Raw genomic sequence first — 21805 nt, forward strand, 5'->3', positions numbered from 1 at the left:
GGTATTTATCCCTCTGTGCTTTGCTTGTTTCACTCAACAAAAGTTTCTCCAGGTTCATCCATGTTGTTGCAAATGGGAGTATTTCATTCTTTTATGGAAGAGTAGTATTCCATAGTGTCTTAATCTATTTTTAAGATGTGAGAAGAAGTGGATTTTTGAAGAGTCAGAGCTGTTGTAAATATAACTTTCAAATTTCCAGAGCCTAGTTCAAAGACAGCATGGGAAGCACCTAGTGCTTAAATTATTTTGCAAAAATGACATTTTTGTGAAACTAATCCCATGATCCTTAAAGAATGTTCATCCTCATTCTAAGCAGTGTTCTCAACCTTGTCTGCCTGAGTTTTACTCTAATTTAATTGGTCTAGGATGAGGCCTGGGTTTGTAATTTTTAAAAGTTCCCCAAGTGATTCAAATGTGTATCTAAGGTTGACAGTCATTGTCCTAAAGCTACTATGACACAGGGCAAAAAAAAGGTTTTTGTAGGCCCAAGATTTGTGGTTACAAGTGCTGGCACAAGTAAAGTGCTACTGACGGCTAAAAAGTGCATGCAGGAAGATCCTACAGATTACAAATATTCACACCTCAAGATCAATAAGTCACTCTAAAACATCTGATCAATTCTAAAGGAATCTTCAAAATCCTGCTAGTCAGATCAGGGGTAGAAGGACTTTTTATTTTTCTCCAAAGAATGTCTTTTTAACCTCAACCTGAGAGAAATCACTTTAAGAGCTTCTGTTTATAAAACAAAGAACTTGGTGAGTTAGTTTTTATTTTGCAATATTTCATACTCTACATATTGAGTCAAAACAATGATTAGGCGAACAATGGGGAAAATATGTCTGTCTCTTTTTGTTAGTAGAAGAGAAAAACAGAACATAGAAATACTTGGTTCCCCCTGTTCTTGCCATTTTACTCTTTAAAATGGGTTTAAGGCAGTTACTATTGTTTCTGTCTGTAAGAGGAGGCAAGTTTTACACAACTAATTTTCACAGGGGTAATATTAGATGATCATTATATGAAAGCACCTCCTCTTTTATGTTATCTTCTCTAATTTATGCATTGCCACCATCAGACTGTCTGTGCTAGCTCTAGGATGGGTTGAGGAAAACATTTTTTTCACTTTAATATTAAAAGCTCTTTTTCTTAAGGACTTTACATCATCATGTCCTTTGCTCTGTTTTTTCCCCCCTTTATACCATTTTCTTTCCTGCATAAATTATGTCCAAAAAAGGTAACTGTCATATCATGATTATGAGCCATTGGTTAGGTGTTTCTGATTCAACCTACTAGAATGAAGTGAATCTCACATGAGCCTTATACCAGATGCTGGTCAATAACTGCTGGATGGCTGCACCGTAATCAAACTTCAGTTTTGAGTTAATAGTTTCCTCACGCTCCTCCCTTTAGCTGAGCTTGTGTGTATGACTTCAGTTCATAAAAAGTTTACAAGTGCAGCTGGAATGCTTAGCATTTGATTGTTACATAAATAAGTATTTGAGAACATATGTAAACTTGACAGTGTTAGTACCAGATGTTCCAGTAACACAGTAATGTTCTTTGAATGTCCATTCTCACTTTCGGCTTGTTTATTTTGGCAGTATCTCTTCATCTGCTAACTTTCAGATAAGCACATATTAACTCTGTCCATAGTTTTGTTCTTCTTATTGTTACATTCAAATTACATTTATTATACTTAGTGTATACAAGTACAAATAACATACACACTAACACACAAAGTCATTTTTTACATGTATGTCCTTAAATACAAACTTTTTCAACTCCTGAATGTTTATTAAAAAGAATCTTCTCTGGGTCTAAGTATGTATTCTCATTTCAATAGGAATTGCCTTTCCGATTGTGGGTTATCCAAGTATTTTCTTTCTCTTTTTAACCATCAGGCACTTAAATTAAGAGATTTTTGTTTACTGGACAAATTCCCCTTCCTTCCTCAGGTTTTCTATACCCCCTCACCTTAACTGACTATATCTTTTTGTTTTGTTTTATTTGTTTTGGGGGAGGTTTATTATGTTTTTAATTGACAAATAATAATGGTATATATTTAAGGGTACAATGTAATGTTTTGATATATGTTTACATTGTGGAATGATTACCTCAAGCTAAATACCAAATCCATCACCTCACGTACATTTTTTTTTCTTTTTCTTTTTTTTTTTTTTTGGTAAATGATACAAGCCTTTGGCATTCTACCGCAGTTTTCATTCCTTTAGACTTTTATTTTGCAATTATTTCAAGCTTATAGGAAAGTAGCAAGAATAAGAATAGTACACAGAACACTCATGTAACTACGTCTTCTACCCACATTCACCTAGTATTGACATTGCCACATCTGCTTTATGAGATGAGTATGCCCCTTCACTCTTTCTCTCTCTGCATATATATATATGCACATGTGTGTGTGTGTTGTATGTACATATATGTGCATAGATGAGAGTACTTCAAAAAGTTCATGGAAAAATTCATATTATCTTTTAATTCTATTTTTCCACAAAGTTTTTGAAGTACCCTCATATGTGCATAAAACATGTGTATGTGTATATATGTATGCATTTATACACATGTGCACACATTTTTTCTGAGTCTTTTGAAAGTTAGTTGAATAGCCCTTTACTCCTACATACTTAAGTGTCTATTTATTTAAAATAAGAATATTGTCTTACATACGAGTGAATTTGGAATTGATGTATTTTTCTAATCTCTCATCTGTTTTCTAATTTTGTTTTGTTGGCCAGTTAGCTCAGTTGGTTAGAACACGGTGTTATAACACCAAGATCACGGGTTCAGATCCCCTTACCAGCCAGCAGCCATCTGCAAAAAAAAAAAAAAAGAAAAATCAAAGAAGTGTATTCTAATTTTGTTAGGTGACCCAGTGATATCCTTGGTAGTATTATTTTTCCTCCAGTACAGGACTTGAACCTAGGTCCAGGCATTACATTTACTCTGTTCAGTCTCCTTTAATCTGGAGCATTTCTATAAAACTTTTCTTTGTCTTTTATAGTATTAACACTTTTGAAAACTGTAATTTCATTTTTGATAATAGAAAGTTCTTTGATTTGGTTTTGTGTGATACTTCATGGGTAGATTGAGGTTATGCATTCCGTGCTGAATACGAAGTAGGGGATGTTATATTTTTCTGAGGGTGTCACATCTGGAGGCACCCTACACCCATGCATCCTCAATGGTAATGTTAATTTTGATGACCCAGTCAGAGTATTGCCCAACTTCTCTACTGTTTGGTTATCAATTTTTCTTTTGCAAATAAGAAATCTGTGGGGAAACAACTTAATACAAATATGCTGGAGCACAGATCTTTAAATTACTTGAACTTAATATTTTTTCATCATTGTACTGTACACAGCTATACTAGAAGAGTCTAAAGTTGTCCAGATTTTCCTTTCCACCTTCCTTTATGCCTGAAGTGATCCCTCTACTCTAATCCACATTGCTCTGAAACTGCTTTGGTGCTTAAGTCCACATGATAGCATCTACCTAGTCTTTGCTTCCTAACCTTCCGCAGACTGGGTCTTAATTTTGGAGTCAGGTTGAACATGTTGGGTGTGTTCTCTGCAGGAGGTTCTGCTGAGGTAGTTACAGGGTTCTGGAAACCATAGTGGCTCAAAAGATTACTGAGAGGGGTAACCTATTTGGAGGAAAAGTCCAAATATGGTCAAGAATGAAGGCAAAAGGTTGAAGCCAGAAACTCAATTCTTAGCCTCAGAATGAGAGGTTATGCAAGGCCCAAAGAGGATAATTAATCATGATATTCAAGGCCAAAATCAACAGGTTGGGAGACATGGTATAATTTATGTTAAGGCAAGAGGTTTAGAATGAATAACCTGAGGTTGATGGAGGTCTATCTTTAAGTGAAAATGTTTCTATAGTGAAAAAGCAATCCTGACAGCCTGAAAAAAAACCTGTCCCTGCCCTGCTTGGACCTTGCATGACCTCAGACGGGGTAGAGCAGGATCCAGATAAGAGTAAGCATAGTAAGAAGCAGTAGGAAGAAAGGAGGAAAAGGCAAGGAGATAAATGATTTCTAATTTTCAGAGTAGGCCTAGGAATCATGCTTCAGGCTTGTAGCATGGATACAGGCATGGCACAGTTCTGGAGGGAAGAGAGCCAATTGAGTTCACTGCTTGGATTGTTTCCCTTGGTGGGAAACATGTTGTATTTGTATGTAATATTGTAAAATTATTTTAGAAACACACCGTATTATAAACGTCAAGCTCACCTCCAAAGATACAGGAAAACAAGAAAAATGTGCATGAAGTTAGTAAGAGTAGATCTAATTAGCATTCTTATAGAATGAGCTGTAGATTTACTGGAGACTAACTAAAGGGAAAAATACCAGAGCACCAGACTAGCACATCAATCATTGGAGATTGTCTCACAGTCTTGAAGAGGATATCTTAGTTGCAGAAAGCACATTGTTGTCTTAAGGCTAGGGGCCCAGGTCAGAACATAGTAAGAAAAAAAGATGAGCAATTTTGAGAGGAACCAGCTGGCTTAAGGTGATCCAAAGTGCACAGATGTTAAAGGCTTACTGTTCCAACAATTGCCTAGCACAAGAATAACAGATAACTATTAAAAAATTTACAAAACTTGATTTACCATGTTGACCCTTGAGGTCTGACTATTTGTATGTTTTTTTTTTCCATCATGCTAATTGTCTGTTTCAATATTAAAATTGAAACTACATTAAAGTAGTTTTATTTTGTGTCTTCTTGTTGATGACTATAAAAAATAACAGAATTTCTTATAAAAGTTGAAAATTAAATTGTAACTGAATTTTGAAATATGTATAGAATTCTATTTATGTGAGATAGGTTTTTAAAATGGTCTAAGCCCAATAACCAAGAATCTATAATTTCCTCTATACATGCCTCAGAATTCCTCAAACCCTAACACAGTTGATTTTGTTGCAAGTTCGGGAGATGGTAGATCTCAAGTCAATTATGAATCTTCTAAAGTGGTAATTGAATATAAAAGGAGTAATCTAAAACTGAAAACCTAAGTGGTTTGAATCATAAGAGTAATCAGGAACTAATAGCATAATTGGTTTGGAAAATGTTAATTTTGTGGTTACAGAGCATCAGTAGGTATGTGGTTAAAGTCATTAAAAATAGTTCTGCTGTTAAGACTATAGTCATTGTTTTCTATGTAGTGATATTGAACACTTTGTGAGTGTAAGGAATGTTGCTAATAATTATTTGGAGGCATTATACACCCTAGAAAAGAGTTACTACATATCCTTTAAAGATATTTAAAATGAAATATCATATATAGTAGAATCAACAGTATACTACCTGACTTGAAGGTATCCAAGTTTATTTATTCAACAAACATTATTAAACACTTTAAAACCTTTATGCATATCTCTGTAGCATTTTTGAATACTTGGGTTGTTCATGTGAAAATTTCCTGTTGTACACACCATGCCATACAAGGAGATTTTCCCATCTGGTCTCACTAGTTGTCTCTATTTTCAGTATAAAATAAGCGAAATTACAAATTTTATTATCAAACTCTGTAAGTACACCGCTTTTTTTGTTATTTGTATTCAGAGATGTGAGAGTGATACTATCTAATTTAGCGGCAGCTTTCTTCATTTTTTTTTTTTTTTTTTTTTTGGAACTATCAAAATAGCTTCATAGAGATGAGCTTTGAAGAATGGCTTAAACATGCTCTTTTTTTTCTTCTCAGCTTAGATTCACTTCAAAAATAAAAATAAAAATAGGCACTCTTAGTGGAACATCAGGAGTAATGCTGGATATGAACAGGCTTAGAATATACTTAACTGCAGTAATCCTTCCTGACACACATAGAGATGAATTGATAACTGGATTTGGCATTTCAAATATTTTTTACCCAAGGCAAAGGCTTTAGGGTGTTTTCTTGGAGTTAGAGAGTTTAGAGATGAAAAAGGTGCCATTTATTATTTTCTCTTTCTGTCAGCTTAGGACTTCTCTTTGCAATCATGTTTATAATACTGGGCCTATCTGTTCTTAAATATTTCACCTGTAGAAGGGTGTTCCATCAGAGAATGTGCTAAAATCTTAGATGTGTGTACACAAGGTTTTGACTGAATAATAGTCTGATAAAACCAGTAAGGTAATTTATTGGAAGAGGAATTTGGACTTAGAATTAGAAGTAGTGAGTTCTAGTCAGGAATCTATAACATAATTGGTAATTGATCTTGAGCAGATCATTTAGTGTCTCTCAATTCTCTTTTTTCTCATGTGAAATGTGAGAAATTTGTGCTAAACTATAAGATTTCTCCAGCTTGAAATATATTTGATTATTTAGGTAATCAGATAAATATGTCAGTTAATCAAATTAAGCACATCAACTGATCAGTTCAGCAAAAATATTTAAAACATTTATGTAAGACTATAAGCAATCAGTAAATGAGACTTATATCTGAGAACCTCAATATTTGCTTTCTTAATGTCAGTACTACTTTGCAAAGTAATGGCAACTTAAAAGATCTTTCTCTCAAACATGGTAGTATTATACTATTTTGCTGCAGTATTATTTTCCAGAATATAACCACAATATACCTACCAGGGCCATAGAGTATAAATGAAAAAAAAAAATGATTAACTTTCACAATCCTGCTTTCCCCTGGGACTCAAAGAAGAAAAAAACTGCCCTTCTTTTTAAAAAGATGATTATATTCCCATTCTTCCAAAAAACAGAATATTTAAATGTAAAGTAAATAGCCACTAAACGCTTCCCTTTTCTTAACTTGAGAACTCACTGATTTCAATAATTTTCTCTTCACCAAAACTGATAGAATGTTTTACTTCATTAACAGGTTATTTCTGATTGCAAAGACATAACCTCACAGTATACTTATAATGAAAAACACATAGGATTTGGAGTCAGGAGATCTAACTTCAGGAATCTGTTCTATAACCTACTCTATATATAATCTGGGTAATTCCTTTAGCATCTCTGAGCCTCAGTTCTTTTATTTTTAACAAAGTGGTAGCCATAATAGCTAGCGATATCTTTGGAGCTGCTGTCAGCATGAAATGAAATAACAAATGTAAATCATAAAGACTAGTATGTATTATTATTAACACTAACTCTTACAAATATTTTCTTTTCTTTTTTTTTTTCTGGCAGCTGGCTGGTAAGGGGAGCCAAATCCCTGGCCTTGGTGTTATAACATCGCACTCTAAAAAAGGGAGCTAACTGGCCATCCCTATAAAGAAAAACCTTCTTTATTATGAATATGAGATAATTATTTTTCAAAAATCATTGCAGCCCCAACCCAAGAAGGGGCCACAAGGTATAATTGTGGGTGTGCTATTTACAGATTAATTAGGACATTTAACTTCATTTTTTATACCACAGAATTAATCCCATAAAAATTAGTGATCTCGAAGGAGTCAGTTGTCAACTCTGACAGGATCTCTTTGCCATAATCTATTAAAATGCTGCTTTTATCTTGTCTTGCCTGTGTCATATTTTATGGATTTTTTCATAAACACTGCCTATACTTCATAAATGTCTCAATTTTCTAGTCTATTAACATTACTTCAAAAGCAATTGATAAAAGAGTAGGGCATGCATGAAATAATACACCAATAATGTGAAGTGCTGGAGGCAAGAACAGGGGGTAGAATCTGCACAGCTTGTGAGCTGAAACAATGAAAGGGTGTTTTATCTACTACAGTAAAGAAACAAATGATCATTTTTGATAGTAGAAAAAAGATTGCTAGTAATTGGGCAGATGAAAAATGGGTTACACAGAAAATACAGCATATTTTGAAAATGATAACTAAAATGAGAGAATAAATATCCCCTAGTATATATTGACATTAAGAGAAACCTTTCTCCTTTTGTTACTAAAAATTTGGTATTCAGCTTAATTTGGCTTAGTTCTAGATATGATAGTTTTATTCTGTATATAAACAATATTTCCTTTGTATGCATATATTTTAATGAAACTATAATACATATATTATAGATATTGACTATACTAAATGTCAGAATTAGTTTTATTAATCTTTTTTGAAATTAGTTTAATTTTTCTTTTAATGTATGGTGATAAGTCTATAGCATCCTCTATATATTTTTAAAGACCTGATATAAGATATGATGAAATGAGAATCTTATTTTAACAAACTGACTTTTCAAAACTTAGTCAGTAATTATATATTTAAATCAACTAAATGAAAAAAGATGAGAAAGGGCAGTAAGCAAGATGCAGAATCCCTGATTTTTCTTTCATTTTATTCTTCATATTTTACTACCCGATTTAACTAAATGTAGCCAAATACTGTTCCAGCTTTCATTTTTAAGGTATCATGCTTTATAAATGGAGTGCCCTTAGATCCCAGTATGCCTGAACACTCCTGGTGTTTATCTGTTGCTATCAAAGCTTCTTTCTTCACTCTCATGATTGTTGTGGCTTGGATGACAAAGTAATGGTCACCTATTAAAGTGTGCGCTCAAATGAATATTAGGAGGAATGTTTTAGTAATACATATAATTTTAAATTTCTTTAAACCTATATATTACTATCTAAAATAATTAGTGTGATTTAGTGTTAAGGTGAGAAAAGTCCTTGGTTCTTGATTCATATCATTCTGTTGTGGTGGTGGTAGTGGGTTTTTGAGGGGATCTTTTGTTTGTTTGTTTGTTTTTAACTTGGAAATGAGATGTTTTATTGTTGCTCAGGTCAAGAAATAATCTTGAATAACTCCAGTGTGATTGTCCAATTCTAACACTTGGAAAGAGGATGATTTCTCTCATACCCTGAGCAATGGTGATAGAATAGGTTGAATCTAGGGGTACTCTATGAAGCAGATAATGAAACTTGACTAAAGTACAGGACCCAGCATAATGGTTATACCATATGTGTCTGTGACCGTACAGGGGCACAGGAGATCACGATCAAGGGGATTCTTTAGTTCTCAAATGTTGCAAAGAATTTTTGAGAGCCCCAGTCCTTGGTACTAATCTAAAGAACTATGTGGGAAAAATCCAGACTTACCACATGGGGTGAAAGATAATACAAAACTTAATCGTTTACTAACCTTACTTAACTCCCACTCCTCTCCCAAACCCATTTCTCCTTCCCCATCTTAGGAAACAGCATAAACATTGTGTTACACAAGCCAAAACACTATGGATTTTTCATGTTGCTGCTTTTGTCCACTATATCCATCAATGAATTCTGCCACTTCTACTCCCAGAATCCATTCAGAATCTACCTGTCACCTTTCATCTCCACCCTTACAATCATAGTCCAAACTACCTTCATTCTTCTCCATGATCTTACAATAGCCATGTTACCTGGTCTGCCCACTTCTCCTCTTGCCTCTTCCCCCCTGATTCATTCTCCACATAGTACTCAAAATGATCTTTTAGAAATGTTATCTGATCTCATAATTCAGTAGCTTCTATTAAATTTAAAATAAAATCCAAGCTCCTCCCTGTGGCCTATGAGCACTACTAAATAGAACACTTGTCTGCCTCATCCCCTATCATTCTCTTCTTTTTCACTGTACTCCAGCCACACCATCTTTTATTCATGCTCATTCAGCATGCCAAGCTTGTGCTCACTTTCTGTTGCCTCTGCATGGTTGGCTCCTCTTTGTCATTCAGGTTGTTTTCTCAAAGGCCTCCCTTACTTTCCTATCGAGTACTATTTCTACTCACACCTCACTCCAGCCCTTATCTTACCATTTCTAGTTCTAGACCAGCAATGATGACTTGAAGCTAACTTTGTCAGTGACCTTGGCAAGTATTGTAATAGTAGCTAGCTTTTACTGAGCACTTACTATATATGTGCTTTATATAAATTCTACTTCTCACAACAGTCCTTTAAGGTAGCTGCTATTATTATTTTCTCTCTATAGATGAGAAAACCACAGCACAAAAATGATAAAAAACTCACTAGGAGATGGCAGAACCAAAATTTGAACCCGATTTTCTGGCTCGTTACCCCACTACACTGTGCTATTTCATATGAAGTAGGGTGAAATATGCTATGTCATCAGGAGACTCTTTTTGGGGGTTGAAGGCCAACATGGGCGCAGAAAAGAAAAAAACACATCAGCATTTGAGGACAAAGACCGGAAATAGCATAAGTGAATCACCCCAACCCAGTGTGGACAAATCAGCATGGATGGAGCAAAAGCAGAGCCTGACACCAGCCAAGGCACGAAGCTGCATCAGCTGGTGAGTCGTCAGGTAAGTGCAGGTAGGAGGATGAAAAGCACAGGTAGGCACACGGGCTGCTGGGCATACTGAGCCTTAATGTTCGTGTTACTTCATCTCACTGGCCATTTCTCCTCTGTCTCTTTTGTAGGCTTATCCTCTTTACCTGTGTGAGTTCAGCTGTAGGCCCTCTTTTTATGCCATTCTTTCTAGGTAATCTCATCCATACATGTGATGACCTCAGTCACCACCTAAGTGTATGTAAATGACTCACAAATTTATATCTTTAGTCTAGAATGTTCCTTAGAGCTCCAGACTTTTATATCTATCTGCCACTTACCATCCCTTTATGAATGTATCACGGGAACTCAAACTCAGCATACCCAAAACCAATTCATGATTTTCTGTTATACTTTGATCTCTCCAAATGTCCATAAGTCAGTGAAGCATAAACACAAAACTTTGGTGATATACTTTAAAGTTTCCATTCCCTTATCCTCCTTTTTCATAACCAAGTGTGATAGGACAAGTTATTTTCTTCCTAAGTATCCATGGAACCCATGCATTTCTCACCATCTCTGCCCAGTAGTCCGAGTACAAGCTCCCATCATCACTCATCCAGACTGCTCTAGCAACTTCCTCACTGGTCTCTTCATGTCAACTCTGGCTGTCCAGCCAGCGTGATGTCTTTTTTAAAGTGCATATTTGATTGGGTTGAAACCTTTGTTTTCCATCATTACCTTCTCCTCCTCAGCCACACCCATTCATTCATTCAACTACAATGTAGGAGCTGAACCTACAGCATTGTCTTTACAGAGTTTATATAGTACTGGGGAAGCAGACACTAAGCACACAAACAAACAGAATAATTTCAGGTTCTGCTGAGTACTATGAAGAAAATAAATCAGGACACAGAGATAGAGAATAATTGGGCAGAGATTTATTTTTGGATTAGAGAGTCAGGGAAGTCTTTGCCCCAAGAAGTATCTATGTGAAGAGCTGGGAAGAGGTAAGAAGAAGCTAGGGTTGGGGGAGCAGAATGAGTGTGAAAAATAGAGATAAGGTTGCAGAGGTAGGAGGCAGTGATAAGAGATCAAGAAAAGGGGATGGGTTTGGCACCCATTCTAGAGGTAGAGCTAACAGAGGTTGCTGATGGTTGGTGAAAGAAGGGTAGGAATTATGAATGATACCTAGATTTTTGCCTTGACAACCAAATGAATGGTAGTCCTATAAATTGAGATGGGGAAGAATAGGGAAAAAGCAGGTTTTTGAGAGTGGGAAGAAATCAAGTTTTTTGTTTGTTTGGAGAGAGGGAGGGAGTGGCTTGGGGCAGGTTAAATTTACTATATCTGGTAGATATACAAGTGGTTGTGTCAAGCAATGAAATGATCATATGAGTCTGGAACTGAAGAGAGAGTTTAGGGCTGTAGATATAAAATTGAATGTCACAGCATATAAATGGTAATTAAAATCTAGGAAATAAATAAAGTCACCTGCAGAGAAAAGACAGAGAAGTGAAGAGGAGAGAAATCAAATACTGTAGCACTTTTAATATGATCAAGTAATCTCCTTTTGTGGATCTCTATCTGTTAGAGATAAAAAGAAAACCAAAAAGTGTGGTATCTCAGAAGTGAAGAAAGCACTTCAAGAATGAGAGAGCAGGGAAAAAAATAAAAAAAGAATTAGGTAGTGGAACAAATGCTGCTCTGAATAGAATACAATGAGGACAGAAAACTGATCTCTGGATTTGGCAAAATGGAAGTTTTTGAGAACTTAAGTGAGACTGGATTCAACAGACTGCTAGAGATAAAAGCCTGATAGGTATTGTTTAAAGTGATAGCCGGAAAAGAGACAGTGGAAATGGACTCCACTTTCAAGGAGTTTTGCTACAAAGAGGCACAGAAGTATGGTAATTGAGGAAATTGGGGATGAGTTAAAAACATATATTGTTTTTAGTTGGAAGTTATTTATAGCATATTTTATGTAATGGGCATAATTCATTAGAGAGGATAAAACTGAACACAGGACAGTGAAATAATAATTTCAAAATCCATGTCTATGTGTTGGCGAGATGAGTGGGAACTTTAAGTGGAGTGATTGATTCGTCTTAAATAGGAGCAGGGATAATTCTAACATGATCTAAGGGAAGATCTATGGACTCTTCAGTTTGTAGATTTGGTATTGGGAAGATGGAACAAAAAGCCAGGCCATTAGTTTAGAGAAGATGAAATATAAAAGGGTTGTCAGGAGAATGAGAGGTTGAAATCCTAGGGAAACATAGTCAGACTGGGCAACATTAAAAACCTGCTTGAAATCTGTAATCATAAATTTAATGCGATATCTGTCTGCACAGTTATGTGTTTTTCTCCAGCAACATTCAGCAACTTGGATAGTGGCAAAAAGTAGCTGGACAGTGGGTGTAGCTTCTGAGATTTTGACAAGAAAATACAACAAGAAGCAAAGGAGTTCAGGGTACAATTAAAGTGATACAGCCTGGAATTGGAGCCAGTAAGTAGGGATGCAAGCATGTGTGGAGGTGCAGGGTATAGTAAAAAGTGGTAGGGTCAATGAACTGGACGTCTGAATGAGGTTAAAAAATGTTAGAAGAAGGATACTAGAATGAGTAGGTTCTAAAATTAGAAGGTGGTAATTAGCAAATGCAATGTTTAAAATCAGAATTTTGGAAATAATGTGGTCTTGGTGATGACACAGTCGATCAGTGTTTCTCAACTGAACATAGTATGATGTTCAGAACAACTCAATATGCACACACATATATCATATATAATTGAAAGTAATTTTCATGAGACAATGTTTACCTTGCTTCATGTAATGAACTCTGATATTTTAAAATGTATTCTGTACTCAAAAGAAAAAAACCTGGTTATAATTAATTAAATTGATTTTATGATTACTAATGGGTTAAAATTTGAAGTTAGAAAACAGCTCTAGTGAACATAGGAATGAGAGATTGATGTGGGTGGAGGAAAATGTTCTTGGAAACATAGAATTCAGACACCTGAGAGTCCACAAGTTCAGATGAATTGTCTACCTACATGCAGAAGCTACCAGGGATGATGACAGGCATAAAGGCATGATGAAAGACAGTGAAATAGGGGCAAAATTAGTCCATGAATGAGTCGGGTGCCAAGGGGATAGGTGCTTGACAATATCAAGGAGGGGAAGTGGTCGTATTGACTTGAGGTGATTTGTGCCTCTAAGAGGCTGGAAATTTAAAGAACTAGGGAAGACACACCCACTCCAGGTCCTGGAATGTGGGTAGAAAAGAAAAAACAACTTCCATTTTGAAGGACTCAGGGAGAGATGTAGACTTGAAGTATAGCCTTGTTTCACTGTGAGCAAAAAGATGTTGGGCTGTTTTTTCTTTTGTTTTGTTTTGTTTTGTTGGCAGCTGGCCAGTATGAGACTCTAAACCCATGACCTTGATGTTAACAAGGTTGCGCTCTAACCAACTGAGCTAACCAGCCAGCACAAAAAGATGAAGAAAAAGATGAGATAAAGGTTTGTGGATATGGGGTGGGGGTTGTTGCTGGGAGATCCTGATATCCAGAGGGTCCAGGGAAAGGCTTAGGCAGTCAGAGATGGGGGGAGATGGTCAAATGAAAATGACCCGGAAGGCTTCGACTGAGATTAAACATGAATCTGATTAGTCTTGATGGTAACATAGGGAAAGGTGGGCAGTCAGTTCATATTGGCCTTTGTCACAGGCTTGATTTATTAGCTAGTTTGTAGAGGTAAGATGGTGGTGCTTCAGCTGAGGTAGAGTAGCTTCGCTGGTAGCAAGGCAGTTCTGGGGACTTCTCTTCAATCCTGAAGGAGCTGATGTGGCAATAGGAGGGAGAATTGGGGATGTAAGAAGAGTCAGTGACACTGAGCCTCTTGCACTCACCATGCAATAGGACCTTTTGCACATACCACATCCTGTGCCTGGAAACCAGCTAACTGTTCATCTTCTCTCTGATCTCTACACAAGCCTCACATACTCAGGAAAACCTTCCCTGAATTCCTGGCCTCCCTGACCAGCCTCTTATAGCACCTTGCATTTCATCTTTATCCCATATGTCAGTCACAGTTGCAGTTTTACACCTATCTGTGGGATTGTTTTATTAAGTTTGACTCCTTTACTAGACTGGGCTCCGTGCAAAAGGGACTATTCCTGTTTTTGTTCACTAACGTATCTCAAGCACAGTGAATGCCATATAGTAGGTGCTCATCAAAGACAAATTTAATGAGTTAATGAAATCAGAGCTAGCAGACATTGATGACAGGGAAAAAAGGGCAAACGAAGCTAAAAAGAACCAACAGGAGATACTGTTGAAGTTGCAAGAAGGGCTACTTGCTGCAATTAGTAGAGGTCTTTTTTGAAGACCTACAGCTCAGTCCTCATGGACATGACCCAGCTTATCTAGAAGGGACAATACTATGAACCTAGTGTCTAAAAGCCAAGAACTACTTAAAGACTATATTAGTAGCAACAGTAATCATCAGAGGGGTCTGAGATGGTTATTTTGAGGTACAACAAAATTCTGTAGGCTATTTGAAATGTAGCTCCTTCAAGACCTAGTCCTGACTTAAGGAAATAACCGTTATAGTTCTGTAAGTGCCTGAGGGAGCAGGGTGGACCCAAAAGAGAAGAGATACATTTGGAGTGGGAGGGGTGAGGATGGGGTGAGACAGAGAAGGACAGGAAGAAGCACTGTAGCATTTTGAAGCAGGGAAACAACCGGCTATATTTGGAATAGATTCAGAAACTGGGGCACTTTTAGGAGTCTGGCCATGCCAAAGACAGTTGTGGGGGGCAGAATTGTCACAGTTGGAGTTAAAGTTGGAGCTGGCTAAGATGTGGGGCTCTGTCCCTACTGAGTAGTGCTTAGAGTCTAGAAGTTGGAATGCCAAAGGTCTTATGGGAACTTTGCTGCCCTGTCATGGTAGTAAATAGCACCCAAGACAAACATTATAAGACAGTAATACAAAGTTAGGTCATCTAACTTTGTTATGACAAAATTCATAACAAAGTCAAAGAGTCACCACTAGGGAATATTTCATTCTGTTTCCGTTTTAATTTTGTACCAGTCTGCCAGTTGGGAACACCATTACACCCCTTTCATACCCACCCTCTGTGCAATTACAGTGCTTACTCTTCATTTGTCTTGTTAAGACCTGCATGTGAGAAGTGATTTTTTTGTCGTTGTTTTTGTTTTCCTTACTGGATCATCATTCCATAGCAGAGTAGGGTACCTGTGAGCAGTCACTGAGTTTTATCTTTCTGTCACAAAGGAACTCAGTGACTCACCTTTTACAACTGTGTTAACTCCTTCAGGCCAAGAGGGCACTGGCCAGCATTTTGGAGGAAGTAATTTACTAAATGGTGCCCTTGTGGTGAAAAAGGCTTAACACATAGGAAAGAGAGAAACCACGGATTCCATTTCTCCTGTTCAGAGTGCTGGAAACAATTAGGATTAATTACATGTTTTTGTGCAAAAGTGATCATATGAATTTCAATGGCATATAGAAAAAGAAGATAAGCCTATTTTTTAAGGATAATAGTTGCAGTTTAGGTCCATTATAGCTACACAATTTCTTTATGAGTTATGAGGAGGAGATAAATAAATTATTCATATTAAAATTTTATTTGTGTTCTATTTTTTATTTTTCCTGTGAAATATTCTTATTTGTTGTTAAAACTAGCATGATTTATAAAGAGATTTATGTTAATTACACAGAAAGATGCCTTAGTCAGAGTAGCAAATTTTTCTTTTTTTCTTTTTCTGACCGGTAAGGGGATCGCAACACTCGGCATGGTGTGGTCCGCACCACTCTCAGCCAGTGAGTGCACCAGCCATCCCTATATCGGATCCGAACCCGCGGCCTCGGCGCTACCAGTGCCACACTCTCCCAAGTGAGCCATGGGGCTGGCCCAGCAAATTTTATAATGAATTTCAGAGTTTTCTAATGTGTGGTTTCTATGCTGTAGAATATTTCTTGCTAATGATTCATGCCTTCCATATATCTAATGATCTTTGAACCCCATGTTCATTATTATGGCTATAGCTGAACCCAAATGGCAGCGTATTATTAAAATATGAGGTAATGATTGAAGAAACTAGATATAATTATGCTTGTAAAAGAAAACAAGCCTTCTAGGAGTAAGTTTTTAGGAGGCAAAATAATACCTTTAAAATGTTATACTCAAAGTAAACACATTATGACAAATGAGAAATGCCAGGTTTTCAGACAGAGAGGGGGAGAGACTGAACACAGTATCAAAGACCATCTCAAAATAGTTGCTCACTTCAAAAAAGAGTACTTTTTTAAAAAATAGGAAGTTTCTCAGGATTTCTTTTTGATAGATTTTAACTTTTTTATTATCCAAATGAATAAATATAAAATTATTTTTATTTCAGAGAACTCTAAAGTCCTGATCCTGCCAATGGGTAGAGTTATTGCTAAATTGGCAGTATTAACTTTTAGCCCAGTAGGCCCATTTCTGTGTCAGAAAGACTAGCAGCCTGAAAAAAAAAATAATGAAGACTAGTCCCTGTCACCAACTGAACCAGTTCTTTTATCACATTAGTCCTAGACATTTAGGGGAAAACAGGTAGCAAATACTGTCATATCAAGGTGCAGAAATATCACGTCTCATAACAGAGACCCAGACTTGGAGGGTGGATCTTCATCTAGATGTCTTGCTGACTAACCAAGAATAGATCATTGATCTACTGAACTTTTCTCTAGAAGAAGGCATATTCATTATTGTTTAAGACTGGGTAGACAATTTACATTTGTAGTATATTTTTAATGTAACAATAGCTTACCAATATTGCAGGTGTCTAGACTGTGTTTACTTTGGATACAATTATAAAAAATCTATTTTTTCGCACTGTAGATTTTTTCCTAAATACTTTTTTATCAAAAAAAAATTGTGAAAATGCATTTTAGGATTGCATAAACATTCAGATATTTGTACTGATAATTTTCTTTACACTAGTACTCCTTTAAGGGCTCAGTTTTGAAAGCTCTCTTGAGAAAGGAAAAACATGCTTATACAAGGAAGCTGATAATGAATGAAGTATTAGGGGAAAGGAGTGGCAGTGGCTGAGGTCAGGAAAAAAATGAATGAGCAAAGAGAATTGAACAAAATAACAAAAGAACAGTGGTATATGATGTAGGAAATAAAGTGAAGACTATCACAGAAGAAAAGGAAAATAAGACCCAGAAAAAAAGTATATATTGTAAGAAGGTACCACCCTGACAACATGATTCCTTTTAATCTCTACCGACATACCATTCTTCTGTCTGGTCATTCTTAAATAGACAAGGCTGGGTTATCTGCCTTAAGCCCTAAAATATCACAACATCATCTTTTGAGGCTGAGCTGCCAGAAGTAAATTCTGGAAAATTGGGAGGGGATGAGGACATTAAGAGATTATAAGAAAATTTAAGCCATTTTTCCTCTATTAACTCAGTTTTCCCTTTCATAAGAGCATCTTATCCAAATAAGCAGGAAATAAAATATGAAAGAAGAGCCAACAAATAAGAGACCTTCATACATAACAATAATTTGTGATGCTGTGGAGTTTTATCACACCATAAAAGTCTATAGAATGAACTGTGTGACAGTATCATGCTTCACTTGTTATAATTTACCTGGATTGCTAAACAGTGTTTAATGTATTTTTCCTACTTATGGTTCATTTTCAGGTTATAAGCTATAAGCATGTAGGTTTTTATTTTAAATTTCTATCAAATTTAAAGACTTAAGGGGAAAAAAGTGGCAGCAGTTGATTTTCTGTAATACATCTGCTTTCACTTCTTTGGTTTTGGAGCCTAGGTAAGCAACTTCCCTCATTGCCTGTGAGTAACTTACATGATTGACATTGTTTCTTTGAGACAAATTTGACTTGTGCTGGGAGCAGTTAATATTAACTACATGAGAATGGGATGGGTTTATTTAGTTTACCTTCTAAAATTAATTATAATTAGTTGGGATTATATGTGCTGAGAAAAAAAAAAAGGAGTATCACATAAAACAAAAGTGATAACCACCCTAGCAAACAACTATGGCATGCACAAAGGATGGATGCTTTTAAGTGACAGAGGGAGGGACAGAAGTGGGTAATTATTTGTAGCAATGCTTTTACCGTTGTTGGAAATGAGACAGACTAACAGTGGCAGCAGTCATTTTGCTGAATCAAAGTCCATGTTAGTCACATTATACACTGCCACAAAAGGTTGTTAAGGCTGGTATTAGCATGTACCACTGAGGACATTGGAAGGACTCGATCTGTCACACTAAATCGCCTTCTTGCCCTCAACCATTGAAGTCTCCAGCTCCTCTGACATGTTCTTTCATTAATGGCCTGGCCTTGACAACTGATCCTAATTGCCTCTGAACCACACTTCATGTATTATTGGTGTCTGCCTGCCCTGGTTCATGTCAACAAGCCACAGCACGTGCAGGGTGTGCCCAGTGCCTTTACTGAAACAATGTTCACATCATCATATTCCTCTGAGGGGCTTGGGTCTCACTGGGAGTGAAGTAGAAAGCTCAAGATCTTCCTGTCTCTTCTTGGTAATACGTTAATGTCAATTTGTGCTGTGTACGTTTTAAGCTTAGCTAAGGACTCACTAAAATATTAAACTACTTATGCAACATTCCATTAAGGCACAAATGCAAATACTGACTTAAATTTGCCCTTGTTTTTAGTAAGTGGTAAAATGTGTGTTCATTGTAAAATCCTTTCAACTTTAGTTAATATGGCCTACATTCCTTTTCAACTTTAGTTGGTACAGTTTATATTCCTTTTTCTTTGATCATGTGTAACAATTTCAATTTGATATATGATAATGGCCAAAAGGTCTATAGTATTATGTAGTTTCCGGTAGAAGTACACATTAGACCAGAACTACCCAAAAGTAAATTATTGAAGGTTTAAATAGGCTATTTTAGTCTTAACACTTATCAACAGATTTATATTTACTGCATTTTCTAGAAGTAGCTAAAATAATCAATTTTAGTGCATTATAGGCATTAAAAAGACTTTATTTTGTTCTGACATTTCAGGAAACACTCATGAAGGACAAAACAGTTTATATCCATTTTAATTTATAAGGTGAGTTATTTGGTTACACAAAAATATTTTAAAATCTAAAACATAACATTAGAAATGCTCAAGATATTCACTTTTTTTTTTTTATTTTGGAAGTGTCTCTCAGATTTAAAATTTATCTTATTCCTATGACAATTTTTTACAGTCTTATCTCCAAACAATAATATGAGATTCTTTCAATCTTCTCATCCTTTTTTATTTATTGAAGGCAGTTTTCTGGTGAGCCTTTTAGGCATTCACGTTCTACCCGTGATCATAAAAAATAAATCATAGAAGCTCTTCACTGCTAGGTATCATTTAGCCTAATCTAGACAGTGACATTTGGGCCACTAACAGCATAATCATGGTTATTGCTACAAATTGCTCCATGTTTGAGTTTTAATGTTATAAGTAAATTATGCCACCGGATAAAATATATGTTTCTTTGGGAATTAAACATGTTTATTTCAGCAATGTGTCCGTGGAATATCACGTAGACTTTAGGTTTCTTTCATGTAGTAATACTGCCACCTTCTGAAACCCAGAGGAATTGTCTAGATGTCTTACTCTTAAGAGACTTTTCAGGTGGCCATTTGCAAGAAACTTCCATTTGAAAACATCCAAGTTTAGAAAATGTCTGGTTTTTATCATATAAATGATAAGTGTGATTTTAAATCTTCATTTTAAATAGTTAGAAATGAATACAGGTATCCAACAGTCAGTAAAAATACTATTCCCTCTTTTCATTATACATTCAAATGCCTTTTTTTCTCCGGACTTTAGAACTATCTTTCTTGGTTTGTGGAGTTTCCTGTCGAAAAGCTCAGTTGATGTAAAGTTAATTCTGGTATGGAAGTTACACAGCAAGAGCAATCGCCTGGCAGAAGTGGGGCAGTGGTGGCCACAGCTGGGATTGTGAGAAGGGGATGGCAAATGTTTCCCTATCATTCAATCAGACAGTATGCCCTTCAGCAGAACAGCAAGCCCTCCTGATTCTTTAGAATTAGTGAGATTAGCATGAAACACATAATGCAGGATGATGGAATTTGTCATAATTTGCATTGTCCTGGAAAAATGCGGGTTGATAGAGCGATGCATCTTGGAGCATGTCATGTCCCACGGGCAGGTCACAGAGGAAGCTTGGCAGAAATAATTTTGTGATATGTGCATCAGTTGCAAATGCTTCATAAGTGATTTGTCAAAATAAAATAAAACAGATAGGAAGAGGTTAGGAAGGTAAAGAAAGTAGGGTCACTGCAAAAGCATCTCGAAGAACTGTGTATACCATCCTCCGAGGTCACATTTTCAGTGATTAAATGGAAATACATACAATGAATGACCATATTCTCCTTTTGGCTTTAAATTCCCAAAGCCTTATTGGTAAGTCTTTCCTTTTTCCGTGGTCTAAGAGTAAAATATTGGAAAATACATACATGTTTCTACAAAGTTTATTTTTGAAAGCCCCTTACAGAAATGCTCAAATATGACCACATTAAGAAAGGTTTTCTGAGAGATTGCTTCTGACCTTTATAATGTTCCCAAACTGCAGATAGGAAAGGATAATCAGTGCATAGTTGACAAAACGAACATGACAGTGTTACTTATCTGCAGCAGCATTTCTGGAAATGGGCATGTAGAATTCAGACAGGCAAGGGGAACATGCTTATTTAGCATAGCATTGCAGGAATGAAAGGTCCAGTGTCAGGTATTGTCCATGGTTTATTTATGGAGCACCTGAAAGTGATGCCACTGTCTTTGAAATTTAGAAATTTCTTCTATCTGAGAACATTATAACTATTGTTTATAGGTTATGTTATTTATCACTTCAATATCTGCTTCTACTGCACAAAGACATTTTGCAATGTTTCCTTTATTTGTCTTTCTACATTTCAAATGAAAGATTAATGCTGGCAGTTTAGTAACACTGATCTTTTATGACAGTTGAACATTTGTGGGTTGAGGGTCTAATAAGAAAAAATAATTTAAGGAGTTTAAGGAAAATGAAAAAAATAATCGCTTATGAGGATCAGGCTTGTAATAAAAATGTTTCTTCTTACTTCAGTGTTAGATAGGAAGAATACTCATTTTCTCAGATGGTTATAATTGTAGAATTAGGTTTTATGAAAACTAAAATTACCCCAGGGCACAGCTCAACATGATAAATCTTTCAACACCCAGTATCTGGAAACATGATATACATGAAACTAATAATGCCCTGCAATTACAAGTAGATCAAGAAGAACTGTGTGAAGTTTTTAAAAAGCATTATTTATTGAGTTCTATAACATGAAAGTGACTCTGAATAATGTTGTTCAGACCCTTTTAAATCATTTGTTGTATGTAAAATAATAGCCCTCTATATAAACCTCATGTTTTTAAGCTTGCCCTCCTGTCTCTGTTCCTCAAAACTGATTACTTTCAAACAAACTGTTTTACTAATCAGAGATAATAACTGCTTTATGGTACCAATTGTCAAAAACTAGGTTTTTTATGAACATTAT

Source organism: Cynocephalus volans, chromosome 3 (assembly GCF_027409185.1).
Source record: "Cynocephalus volans isolate mCynVol1 chromosome 3, mCynVol1.pri, whole genome shotgun sequence".
NCBI lineage: Eukaryota > Metazoa > Chordata > Mammalia > Dermoptera > Cynocephalidae > Cynocephalus > Cynocephalus volans.